We start from the raw sequence: 14,531 nt of genomic DNA, 5'->3' as shown, positions 1-14,531 counted from the left end.
TAGGCCACTTTTATAGCTGTAAGATTCGCTAATTGTCCACCTCATTTATTTTGATGCCCCGTCTGACCACTAGAAGGAGGGAAATTACAGATAAAAGAGTAAGTAGTACCACTGTCCAAAAATACACCTTGCAAATGTATAACATCCCCCATGACTGAGAAGACCCCCCGCGCCCCACAGAGTTTAACAGCTTATGTTACAAAGCTAAGAAAAGCAATCCTCAACACTTCATGAAGGGAAGAAAGTGCTACATACATGCCACTACACCGCAATACAACCAGTGACCAGTTAAGACAGTTTACATCCTAAATTGGGGCAACACGGGACAGGAAGGTGGGCAGAGGTTGAAACACAACTTATAGAGGTCGGCAGCTTGCCAGGCCCTGCCCCAAAATTCAGAACCTGCTTCTTATCTCCATGTGGAATGCAATTCAGCTGCAGGTGGAGAAGAAATGCGCAGAAGACTGTGCTGCGGTGGTGCTGGGGCTGCAGGGGTGGCATTACAAAAGAGCTGCAGAAGGTGTTCACTGCTGCCAGGAGACAGATGACGCTCTGGGATGCTACCACAGGGAACTGACTGGCAGGCTCGGCTGACTGACTCCCAGAGTATCTCACTGCAGAAGAACGAGTGACAGAGCTGTATTTGGTTTCAGGCTCATCTACTTTTGCAGAGCTTGGATGTTTCTTCCCTGTGTCCTTGTGCAGCTGCGGCTCACGGTCCAGTCGCCCAGCACTAAATAACTCTCTGCCGACCCTCTTGCCATTGGTCCGTTTCGCATGCAGCCTATCATTGCCATATGGGGATTGGTAGTGGCATACGGCCTCATTTCCATCATTGGTTGGGTCTGCACGAGTGTGCCGTGTGTTCACTGCTTCAGTGCAAGGCTGACTGGAGATTGCACCATCCAGCAACAAATTCTCTACACGTTAGCCCGTTGGAGCGCAAAGGAGCCGGCTTGGCGAGCTGCAGAGCATCTATATAATGTTTCATGCCTGTCCCCCCCCACACCACCACCAAAAGTCCTTTGTGGTACGGAGTACACCTACCGTGCAGGTTACATGTACGTTTACGAGGGTGCAACGCTTGTCTGGTTTTCGTAAATAAAACAGTTGTACAAATATAATACTTTAAATATTATGCCAGGGATTGGTTCCATAATACTAACTAGGCCCACAAAAACCCAGTGATCGCGTGCACTATGCTAGGGTGTTGTGAATAAATGAGTTGGCTGTGCATCTCGTGCTGCGCAACGAGATGGACAGGAGTAGTTATAACAAGTACGCGCAGCTAGCGCTTAAAGTAAAAAAATAAAAAGTTGGACGAGAGGCAGCATGGGGAGGGTAGAGAGAAGGGGGCCTGCGCCTGTTTCCCTTGCGGGAGCGAGCAGGAACCATCTGTTTGTAATTAACAGATGGTTTGAAAGCTCGCTCCCGCAAGGGAATCGCCAAACGTGCATGCGTTGGGATGTATGTCAGTACAACGCGATCTTTTAGATCACGGTACTTGACATCGCAGATTTTACAACGCAAGTCGTTACAACGACTTGCGTTGGAGGGCGCAGATTTAGGAATTTTATAATTTTATATTCCAACACCAGTCCCCGTAACAGTGGGGAAGGTGTTGGAATATAAAATTACAACATTCCTTATCCCACAGCGCCATCCAGCGGGAGTCGTAGTAACCACTTGCGTTGTAATAGCTGTGTGGAAAAGGTCATGCGGTGTAAACACCGCGTTGTAAACGACGTTTCCCATGCGTTGCCATTCAAAGCATTGCAATGTGTGCACGTTTTTGGCAGCAAAACTGAATCGATTTCAAAAGGTATTTTTCCTAAGCAGCGCATGTGCGCTGCATAGGCGAGACCTAAAAACATGATGGGTGGAATGCTTGAATTAAATCAAACCACCAGTAACTACATTGGCTACAATTTAGTCCGCTTTTTTTTTGCCCAGTATGCCACTCAGGCCTGAGACCATCCATATACCAATCTCACTTATGTCTTTCAGTAAAAACAGCCCAGCCTGAACTGCCAGGCCTGGGCTCCTATAGACAGGAACAGAAGCAACCCCAGACCAGTTTTGTCGAGTGAGACATTATATGGCTACATTTATTTTACTCTGAAAGTATCCACACTGGTTAACTGTCTTGTTTTTCATTACAAAAATAAATTGGAGATGCCTTCTTCTGTTTGGATTTATGAACGACGAGCTGAGGCATTCCTGTATGGAATGTGGGCTGTATAATGTAGAAACTGTCACTGCTCACTCTGCACTCCCAGTGTTGTGCTTTAGCAAGAAAGTATAGCTTCTTCATAGAAGCTTTTCAGTTCATTTCAATTAAGATTTGTAGATCGCGGCTAATCACCCGTGAATGCATCCAGGTGCTAAGTTCTTTTTGGAGTCAGTCGAAGATCCAGGTCTTCAGTCCCTTTCTTAATTTTGGGAGCGAGGGAACTGTTCGGAGGTGGAGGGGAAGGTCGTTTCAGGACACAGCAGTGAGGTAGGAGAAGCATCGTGCTTCAATGTGGCTTCGGCGGATGCAGGGTGTGTGTGCGAGGGTGATGGAGGCTGACTGCATGTATCTGGAGGGTTTGTTAAGATTCAGACAGTAGCTGATGTATCAGCAAGTGTCCTTGGTGGTGCAGAGCTTTGTAGGCGTATGTCAGCATCTTGAATTGGTTGAATAACTTTTCAAACGTAACCGTTCAAACCCTTCGATTGAGGTATTTGACGGAATTATTGTGTTTTTATTACACTTTGTTTTTGTTTTCTGAGTACTTAGCCATGACCCTTCTGTAGTTAAGCAAATACCTGAGCCCATGACGGGACGTGTGCAGTGGGAATTCACCCTGATCACACCCCCATGTGGACATACTCTACAGAGCCTTAGGCTCAGCACAGGGGTGCACAAAGAGATTACCCTTTGGCCTGTCCCTGGACACACTCTTTCCTCAGGTGAATCCACAGGGAAATAACCCACTGTGCTCTGCCATTGGCACAGTCCCCACACATATATACCTACTGCTCAAGGCCCTGGGCTATGCAGCCACACTATGTCTGTTAGTTGGTGGCAGGACCTGGCCTTTGACCAGGATCTGTGTCAAGTGCATTTGTAATCAGGACCCACTACTCCTGGCCTTCAGATGTACGCAGAGGGGATGAGTGAAGGACCCAATATTAAGCCTCGCTCTGTACCACTGTCAGCCAGGCATATCTCCAAGCCCTGTGCCAACCCCCATATACTCTGGGTTGGTTATGGGGATTGGCTTTGGAACTGACCCTGCACTGATACCTCATGTGTACATAAGTCGCTGGCATCTGTCTTCAGGGTTGGTTCGGATCTTGACCAAATAATTCTAAATATTCCTCTTCAAGAATCTGCTGTTATGGTTCCAGAAACAGGTGTCCAGAAATGTAAGCACTCAGTGAACTAACACTGGTGGTATTCATTTGTCTACTTGTGAATAATTCCCAAACACTATGAACTGCACCTACCAGAACAAGTGCAGTAGGAGAACTGGTCCTGAAATGCCCCTCCCCACATTGATTGTTAGGCTTCTCGAGTAGTCATGAAGTCTTGTGGGTCTCGGTCTTCTGAGGCATGCGCCTGCATGCCTTGGACAGTTACTTTACCTGGTACACTATAAAGAAGCTGAGGGTAACAATTTACAACATTTATCCTACATTATGAAGACCCATGAGGATCTTTTCTCAAATCTGAAGTCCATGCTCATTAAAAAAATAAAGAAATCAGCTAAACCCCACCCCGTTGGAGGGTCTAAGTGGTACAATGAGGCCTGTGGTAGCGCCTTTCGCAATCTATCCACAGCAATAAAAAGTGGAGCCCCTGAGCTAGTCATAGAAGCAAGGATAAAGTATAAAATGGTTCAAAACAAGGCCAGGAAAGAATACGATGAGGAAAGATGGGTAGGTCTAACCAAAGCCTCTGAAGGTAAGAACTGGACTACATTTTGGGAAATAGTTAAATGGGGCAATCACTCGACTAGTAAAACACCAAATAATAATGTCCCCCCTGAACTCTGGGTTCAGCGTTTTAAAGGCCAATTTGATTCTTTGTCCACTATTATCACCAAGAACCCAGAGCTCGAGGGAGAGCCTGCCCTATTTTTTCCCAAAAATGGGATTGATGGAGCCCTAGATAGATTGCCTGAGGAAAGGGCCCCGGGACCAGATTGCATCCCAGCTGACCTTTATAAATAGGATAGAAAAACCTGGATTGAGTACATTTTTATTATTGTAAATGATATTGCCAAAGGTGCACCAATACCAGACACCTGGCGAGGGGCCGAAATCATACCCATTTACAAAAAGGGAGACCGCGCTCGCCCCAGTAATTATAGGCCGATAAGCCTAATTGACATGCTACAGAAACTAACTGCGAGACTTGTACTAGGTAGAATCAATGAGTGGATCACAGAGCAGAATGTTTTATCTACCTACCAAGCGGGCTTTCGACCCCACGTAAGCAGAATAGACCAGGTATTTCGATTTCTGACGACATATTGGTCCACAGTAATATTAGCAGGGGGAACTTTATACGCTGCATTTGTTGATTTAAAATCAGCATTTGATTTATTACCTCGCTCTAAACTGTGGGATTCATTAAAGGAGGCTGGGATGCCCCCACAAATCCTCGCTTTTATCATTAAACTACACGAGGCAAACTACGCCAAAGTGAGATGGGGCCAGGAGGGCGAACTGACTGAGGCGTTCCCAGTTACCAAAGGAGTGCGCCAGGGGTGCGTTCTCGCCTCCACCCTTTTCTCACTCTTTATAAATAGGGTTATTGCCTACTATTCTAACTATTTAACAGATGCCCCATCCCTTGCAGGAACAAGGGTTCCATTGTTAATGTTTGTGGACAACACTCTGATTTTATCAAAAACCCAGTCAGGTCTGCAACGAGCCCTGGATCGATTTGTTGTTTTCTGCAAGGAACACGAGTTGGCAGTAAATGTCGATAAAACTAAGTACATGGTACTGCACAGACATAAACTGGTCAAAGGCAAGGTCATAATGGATAATGTACCCCTAAGGCAAACCAACATATTTACTTATCTAGGGGTAACCATGAGTAGGAAGATGAACTGGGCGTCTCAAATCGAGCTTTTAGTCATTAGACATTACCAGCTATCGGGAGCTCTATTGAAGGAACATAGGATGTCTTTCACTAAACCTATAGGGCCAGCTATAGCTATTTACAACAGGAAAATAAGATCGTCCATGGTCTATGGCGCCGAGCTCTGGGGGTCTGAAAATCTAACTCCCCTTGATCTAGCTCAAAATAGGGTTTTAAGATCTCTGACTTCCCTACCTCAATCTACCCCCATCGAGCCTTTGTTATTAGATCTAGGCTGCAACTCCATTAATGAGGTTGCAGGCTTTAGACCCCTGGCATATTGGAGGAGATTGTGGACCACTGTGGAATTGGCACCTTATGCCAATGCAATGTTGCATGTAAGAAATTGAGATTCGGCTTCCAAAATTAAATGGTTCCAGAAGATCAAGTCTAATCTGATTGAAATGGGCCTCAGTCATTTGTGGGTCGACCCAGTAGGGAATTCGTTCCCCAGCAAAAAACATTATGAAGAGCTTTACTGGGATATGATAACAAAGAAGAACCTGTCAAGGACGAGTAGCTCGTCACTCACAGGTATCTTTTACGACCACAAATTTATAACCAAAGCAGAACCATATTGGAATGTGATTACTAGAACCAGTGATAGAAAACTTTATCACCAATTCCGTGTGGGCACCCTTCCAATAAGATAATTTGCAGCTAAATGGGACAGGATTTTAACGACTGATTGCCCCTTTTGCTGCAATAGGGAAGAGTCAATAGCGCACCTGCTTTTTGAGTGCCCGGTGTATCAGGATCCTCGTCGCAGATGGCTTAAACCAATGTGTATTAATCTTGGCACGACATCCTGCAGGACAGCCATGTGCATCTTAGTAACGGATACCTGTCCAGATATAGTTATTGCGATAGCAAAATTTCTGAATTGGGCATGGGTTCTGAGGAAAAAAAAAATGATGATGGCTGTGGAGGATTCAGATAGATCTTGATAAAGGTACCAAATAGTTCATAACAGATACCAGAATGTATTGATTTTAGCTCAGAAACCTTTTGTCAGAATTCGATAATGATTAGTTTTATATTTTGTACGGTTATAGCATGCATTCTATTTTTTATTTTTATCGACACGTTTATGTATGTTATGTGTCTTTTATGATTATAAATTATCGAATAAAGACTAATGATGATGATGATGATGATGATGATTATTTCAAACACTCCCAAACCTACCTGCTACTTTTTGCTGAAGACAAGCAAGAACCCAGAAACATGTTTCCAGAAATATAACACGGTTGGCAAACACTCTTATACTTCTGAGTAATTCAAACACAGCATGAATTCCTTATGCCAGAATGAAATGGGAGAACTGGCTCTGGTTTGCTGGCCAAATGCCCTTCCCCCTTGATTGCAAGGCTCCTCCACCAGGAGTCATGTGGTTGATGAACCACTACAGGATGCCTCTGCATGCCTTGAAGTAGTTATTTGCATGATGTACCACAAGCAGCATTTCAGACACCCCCAGACCTACCAGCTACTCCTTGCTGAAGGTGGTCAAGAACCCATAAACGTGTCTAGAAATGCAGGCCCTGGCTGCTCCAACACTTGCGGCAAACACTCCTCTCCTTGTGATAAGTTCAAAAACACTTTCAACTGCTCCGACCAGAAAGAAATGAGAACAATTAGTGGAGTGATGCCGACTAGCTGGCACCAGACGGTGCCTGTAAGCCAGCACGAGTGGCATTTGGATGGCCATATGCTGTGGTGTCACGGCACAAGGGGAAGGTGTTGCCAGGGACACAGCCTCTGCGTCCCACCCTAAAACACAAAGCCAAAGACTGAGTGGGACATGGATGCACCGGTGGTAGCCCTACATGCAATCTCCGAAATTCGGTGAAAAAGACGTAAGGATAGTTCAGTAGATTGTTCAAACCCTGTTACAATCACTTAGGAATCTACATATAAGCTGAGGCCATGGTTCCATCTCAAGACCTAAAACCATATAAAATGTGTAATTTATGGTTCACTACGCAAAGCAGAATGGTCGCCACATAGCCATCAACCGACTACACTGCCACCCATATATAAAATCACACAAAATCAGAAAACCAAACAATCATAATTTGTAAACACAAGCACCATCATACAGACATCCACTACGACAAACCACGGCACAAGCAATAAGATGTAACGATGAGTGTTCTGATAAAGAGGAACCTGGTCATAAGTTTATTCAGAATAATCATAGTAAGTTTCAGTTCAAATCAAAAAATGCCCTAGCATTTGAGGATGACTGGGGGAGTAAGGGAAGCCATGAAAATGTATAAACCATCATTCTGCAGTGAGTGTGGGGCCGCTCACCTCAAGTTAAACTCTCATCCAGACTCGTTTCCCTTTCTCTGTTCCCGTAACACGACATTTCAGGGCCAACACTACTGTTTTTCTCCATTTCTACACCTGTGTGCTTTGACCTCTGTCCAGGCCAGGTTTATTGGGCACAGAAGCTGGCTTCACGCTTAACTGTGTTAAAAGCAAACCCGGTGTGTGTTTTAATGTGCGGACACAGTTCTTGTAAAGAGGGTGAATGACTCCAGGTAACACTGACGTCACGACCACAGGCAGCCCAAGCATTCAAACACTTTCACACCCCAGCACCTTAACTTGTTTCCAGATGCCACGCAAGGACCTGCTACCGAAACCACGAACATTAGGGGATAGGAACTCGTGATTTTAAATGTGGAAATGAGATGCTCTCAATGGCTTTTCCTCTGCCTGCTGCTTAATAACCAACAGATGTTAATATTTCGAATAAGCTAACCACTTAGGCCTAAAAGGCCCAGAAAAAATACACATCCAAACTTTTGGCTAAGTAGCCGTCTACTGATTTCAGGGGAGTTTCTTCTTTCTAGGTTTGGTGTTAGCCAAGACGTTTTGACTTTTGTAAAATTATATACATATAATATACTTACTGAAAGACACTTCAGCCAGTCCTCTTCATTCATTGACCTATTGTTGTGTCATTCACATTTTAATCCTACAGCATACTGCAAAGGGCAATGTGTCAGTCCATTTCGCCTATGGTTAACTTAACTGTTGGTGACAACATTATGCCCTTTCACAAGGAAACCATGCACACATAAAGGTATTCCCTTCAGTGCTACTATGGGTGCTATTTCAGACGCAAAAAATATGTGCACTCTTTTAAACTAATTATTGTTCTTTGGGCTCCGAAATGGGGAAGCACCCCTTACATCGGATACATCGCATCGCGCTGACATTGCAACGCGGCAATTACATCGTGCCCGTCATTACCTCGCATGTCATTAGGACGCATGCAAGTGCATCGCATTACCTAATACATCGTTAGCGATGACATCGAATTGACTGCGAAGCGAGCGAATAACATGACAGTGTTTACATGTAAAGAATACTGACGGGGTTAATTTAAGAATGTTTATTTAAGCACAAGCTTAAGCTGCGTAAAAACGGTGCATATTTGGAAAACTGACGGAGGTAATTAAGCAGCGTAAAAACGGTGCATATTTGGAAATATGATCACAAAACTATGTTTATTTAAGCATCATTAGAAGAATGTTTATTTCTGACGGGGGTAATTAAGCAGCGTAAAAACGGTGCATATTTGGAAATATGATTACAAAACAATGTTTATTTAAGCATCATTATAAGAATTCAATAGACATTAAAAACGGCGAGCATTAACAGAAACAAGCAAAGCGGTGCATATTTGGAAATATGGTTATTTAAAAACGATGTTTATTTCTTTATTTAAGCATCATTGACATCGAATTCATATTTAAGCATCATTGTAAAGAACACTGACGGAGGTAATTTTCAACAACAATTTAAGCATCATTAGAAGAATGTTTATTTAAGCAATATGCGCACAAGCAATATGCGCACAATCACATAAACTTACTTACAAAAAAAGCGTAACGCGAGCACATTAAAAACGGGAAGCAGCGAGCACATTAAAAACGGGAAGCATAAACAGAAACAAGCAAAGCGGTGCATATTTGGAAATATGTTTATTTCAATAAGCAAAACATCAACGTCAGTCACTGCAACAACATGTGGTCTAACGGAAACATAGCCTGACTTTGGTGCTGACAGACACAGTTCGCGCCTGCAATCCTCCAATCATACCAAGATTATATACTTATTTTTGGGAAATATGTTTATTTCAATAGGCAAAACATCAACGTCAGTCACTGCAACAACATGTGGTCTAACGGAAACATAGACTGACTTTGGTGCTGACAGACAAGGTTCGCGCCTGCAATCCTCCAATCATACCAAGATTATATACTTATTTTTTTTTCATATACTTATTTTTTACAACAAAATTTGATGGGAAGTTTATTTATCACGCACATCCCCTCATATCAATATATCTGGTGGGTGCATGGGTGGCATGGGTGGATGGATGGGTGGGTGGGTGGATGGATGGATGGATGGGTGGGTGCCTGGATGGATGGATGGATGGGTGGGTGGGATGGGTGGATGGGTGGGTGGGATGGAAGGATGGGTGGGTGGGATGGAAGGATGGGTGGGTGGGTGGGTGGTCGGATGGATGGGTGGGTGGGTGGGGTGGATGGGTGGGTGGGTGGGTGGATGGATGGATGGATGGATGCATGGGTTGGTGGTGACATGGGTGGGTGGATGGATGGGTGGGTGGGTGGGTGGATGGATGGATGCATGGGTTGGTGGTGACATGGGGGGGTGGATGGATGGGTGGGTGGGTGGGTGGATGGATGGATGCATGGGTTGGTGGTGACATGGGGGGGTGGATGGATGGGTGGGTGGGTGGGATGGGTGGATGGATGGATGGATGGTGGTGGATTGGATGGATGGGTCGGTGGATGGATGGGTGGGTGGATGGATGGATGGGTGGATGGTTGGGTGGGATGGATGGATGGGTGGGTGGATGGGTGGATGGATGGTTGGGTGGGTGGGATGGGTGGATGGATGGATGGGTGGGTGGGTGGATGGCTGGATGGGTAGGTGGATGGGTGGGTGGGATGGGTGGATGGATGGATGGTGGTGGATTGGGTGGATGGATGGATGGGTGGGTGGATGGATGGATGGATGGGTCGGTGGATGGGTGGGTGGATGGGTGGATGGATGGATGGGTGGATGGATGGATGGGTGGGTGGGATGGGTGGATGGATGGATGGGTGGGTGCCTGGATGGATGGATGGATGGGTGGGTGGGATGGGTGGATGGCAGCGGACACCAAAAACGAGGGGAACAGACAGCAGAAGGACACGAAAAACACGGGGGGCAGAGGGCACGAGAACCAAGGGAAAGGCACAAAAAAAAAGGGGGGAACAATTTAAACAGAGGGCATAAGACCACCCAAAACGAGGGAAACAGAGGGTGCAACGATTGAAACTGAGGGCAAAAGGCCACAAAAAACGAGGCAAACAGGAACACCAAAAACGAGGGGAACAGACAGCAGAAGGACACGAAAAACACGGGGGGCAGAGGGCACGAGAACCAAGGGAAAGGCACAAAAAATAAGGGGGGAACAATTTAATTACAGCTGCAGAACCTTTCATGTTTGAAGAGCTGCATGCTCAAGACACAAGCACAAAATGCATTATTTCTTCATAACACGCAACAACAGTAAAACTGGATGCACTCGGAGGCAGGGTAATCTATCAGTTCGTCCTAACAGTCAATACTGGGTTGAAATGTGGTATAGTTCTTCACACAGTACCCTGTCTCTCTAATGCTGCATTCCTTCCTGCCCCATAAATGTTTTTTTCTACCATTTGTTCGTTGGTGTGGCACAGTTTCTCACATGGTAACCTGTCTCTCCCACAAGCCTGCTTTCTTTGTCCGATAAGTGGGTTTGTGTAACCATCAGTTGTGTTGCGTCCTGCAGACCTCCCAGCCAACATTATGCCCTTTCACAAGGAAACCATGCACACATAAAGGTATTCCCTTCAGTGCTACTATGGGTGCTATTTCAGACGCAAAAAATATGTGCACTCTTTTAAACTAATTATTGTTCTTTGGGCTCCGAAATGGGGAAGCACCCCTTACATCGGATACATCGCATCGCGCTGACATTGCAACGCGGCAATTACATCGTGCCCGTCATTACCTCGCATGTCATTAGGACGCATGCAAGTGCATCGCATTACCTAATACATCGTTAGCGATGACATCGAATTGACTGCGAAGCGAGCGAATAACATGACAGTGTTTACATGTAAAGAATACTGACGGGGTTAATTTAAGAATGTTTATTTAAGCACAAGCTTAAGCTGCGTAAAAACGGTGCATATTTGGAAAACTGACGGAGGTAATTAAGCAGCGTAAAAACGGTGCATATTTGGAAATATGATCACAAAACTATGTTTATTTAAGCATCATTAGAAGAATGTTTATTTCTGACGGGGGTAATTAAGCAGCGTAAAAACGGTGCATATTTGGAAATATGATTACAAAACAATGTTTATTTAAGCATCATTATAAGAATTCAATAGACATTAAAAACGGCGAGCATTAACAGAAACAAGCAAAGCGGTGCATATTTGGAAATATGGTTATTTAAAAACGATGTTTATTTCTTTATTTAAGCATCATTGACATCGAATTCATATTTAAGCATCATTGTAAAGAACACTGACGGAGGTAATTTTCAACAACAATTTAAGCATCATTAGAAGAATGTTTATTTAAGCAATATGCGCACAAGCAATATGCGCACAATCACATAAACTTACTTACAAAAAAAGCGTAACGCGAGCACATTAAAAACGGGAAGCAGCGAGCACATTAAAAACGGGAAGCATAAACAGAAACAAGCAAAGCGGTGCATATTTGGAAATATGTTTATTTCAATAAGCAAAACATCAACGTCAGTCACTGCAACAACATGTGGTCTAACGGAAACATAGCCTGACTTTGGTGCTGACAGACACAGTTCGCGCCTGCAATACTCCAATCATACCAAGATTATATACTTATTTTTGGGAAATATGTTTATTTCAATAGGCAAAACATCAACGTCAGTCACTGCAACAACATGTGGTCTAACGGAAACATAGACTGACTTTGGTGCTGACAGACAAGGTTCGCGCCTGCAATCCTCCAATCATACCAAGATTATATACTTATTTTTTTTTCATATACTTATTTTTTACAACAAAATTTGATGGGAAGTTTATTTATCACGCACATCCCCTCATATCAATATATCTGGTGGGTGCATGGGTGGCATGGGTGGATGGATGGGTGGGTGGGTGGATGGATGGATGGATGGGTGGGTGCCTGGATGGATGGATGGATGGGTGGGTGGGATGGGTGGATGGGTGGGTGGGATGGAAGGATGGGTGGGTGGGATGGAAGGATGGGTGGGTGGGTGGGTGGTCGGATGGATGGGTGGGTGGGTGGGGTGGATGGGTGGGTGGGTGGGTGGATGGATGGATGGATGGATGCATGGGTTGGTGGTGACATGGGTGGGTGGATGGATGGGTGGGTGGGTGGGTGGATGGATGGATGCATGGGTTGGTGGTGACATGGGGGGGTGGATGGATGGGTGGGTGGGTGGGTGGATGGATGGATGCATGGGTTGGTGGTGACATGGGGGGGTGGATGGATGGGTGGGTGGGTGGGATGGGTGGATGGATGGATGGATGGTGGTGGATTGGATGGATGGGTCGGTGGATGGATGGGTGGGTGGATGGATGGATGGGTGGATGGTTGGGTGGGATGGATGGATGGGTGGGTGGATGGGTGGATGGATGGTTGGGTGGGTGGGATGGGTGGATGGATGGATGGGTGGGTGGGTGGATGGCTGGATGGGTAGGTGGATGGGTGGGTGGGATGGGTGGATGGATGGATGGTGGTGGATTGGGTGGATGGATGGATGGGTGGGTGGATGGATGGATGGATGGGTCGGTGGATGGGTGGGTGGATGGGTGGATGGATGGATGGGTGGATGGATGGATGGGTGGGTGGGATGGGTGGATGGATGGATGGGTGGGTGCCTGGATGGATGGATGGATGGGTGGGTGGGATGGGTGGATGGCAGCGGACACCAAAAACGAGGGGAACAGACAGCAGAAGGACACGAAAAACACGGGGGGCAGAGGGCACGAGAACCAAGGGAAAGGCACAAAAAAAAAGGGGGGAACAATTTAAACAGAGGGCATAAGACCACCCAAAACGAGGGAAACAGAGGGTGCAACGATTGAAACTGAGGGCAAAAGGCCACAAAAAACGAGGCAAACAGGAACACCAAAAACGAGGGGAACAGACAGCAGAAGGACACGAAAAACACGGGGGGCAGAGGGCACGAGAACCAAGGGAAAGGCACAAAAAATAAGGGGGGAACAATTTAATTACAGCTGCAGAACCTTTCATGTTTGAAGAGCTGCATGCTCAAGACACAAGCACAAAATGCATTATTTCTTCATAACACGCAACAACAGTAAAACTGGATGCACTCGGAGGCAGGGTAATCTATCAGTTCGTCCTAACAGTCAATACTGGGTTGAAATGTGGTATAGTTCTTCACACAGTACCCTGTCTCTCTAATGCTGCATTCCTTCCTGCCCCATAAATGTTTTTTTCTACCATTTGTTCGTTGGTGTGGCACAGTTTCTCACATGGTAACCTGTCTCTCCCACAAGCCTGCTTTCTTTGTCCGATAAGTGGGTTTGTGTAACCATCAGTTGTGTTGCGTCCTGCAGACCTCCCAGCCTCCAGTCGGCACAACTTTGTTGCGAAGGAAATCGGGAGCCACAATAATGTAGCAAGGATATTTATCCAAAAACATAGCCCAATAGTGGTACCCCACAGGCCGGCCAGCTTACTGAACGATGCCTCAGAACTCCCCGAAGGAAAATACTCATAGCAAGCGGAACCTCGCAAAGTTCCTTCTTTCCTTAAAGATTGAACACAGATGCATTATTTATTTAATGTAATTGTGTTTTACTTGATCTTGCACACAATTACTTCTTTTAAGATACAAGACTTGAGGTTGACTAACATACCGACATGCTGTTCGCTGGGGGTATTCAGCTCGACTTTTTTACTGGCATCTACCAAAACGAGCGAAACACATGGCAGAAGGGCACTCAAAACGAGGGTAACATAGGGCAGGAGGGCACACAAAACGATGCAAACAGAGGGCAGAAGGGCACTCAAAAATGAGGGAAACATAGGGCAGGAGGGCACACAAAACGAGGCAAACAGAGGGCAGAAGGGCACTCAAAAACGAGGGAAACATAGGGCAGGAGGGCACACAAAACGAGGCAAACAGAGGGCAGAAGGGCACTCAAAAACGAGGGAAACATAGGGCAGGAGGGCACACAAAACGAGGGAAACAGAGGGCAGAAGGGCGCTCAAAAACGAGGGAAACATAGGGCAAAGGGGCACGAAAAACAAGGGAAACACAGGG

This window comes from Lissotriton helveticus, chromosome 2_1, assembly GCF_964261635.1.
Source record: "Lissotriton helveticus chromosome 2_1, aLisHel1.1, whole genome shotgun sequence".
NCBI lineage: Eukaryota > Metazoa > Chordata > Amphibia > Caudata > Salamandridae > Lissotriton > Lissotriton helveticus.
Note: the sequence above shows the minus strand (reverse complement) of the source record.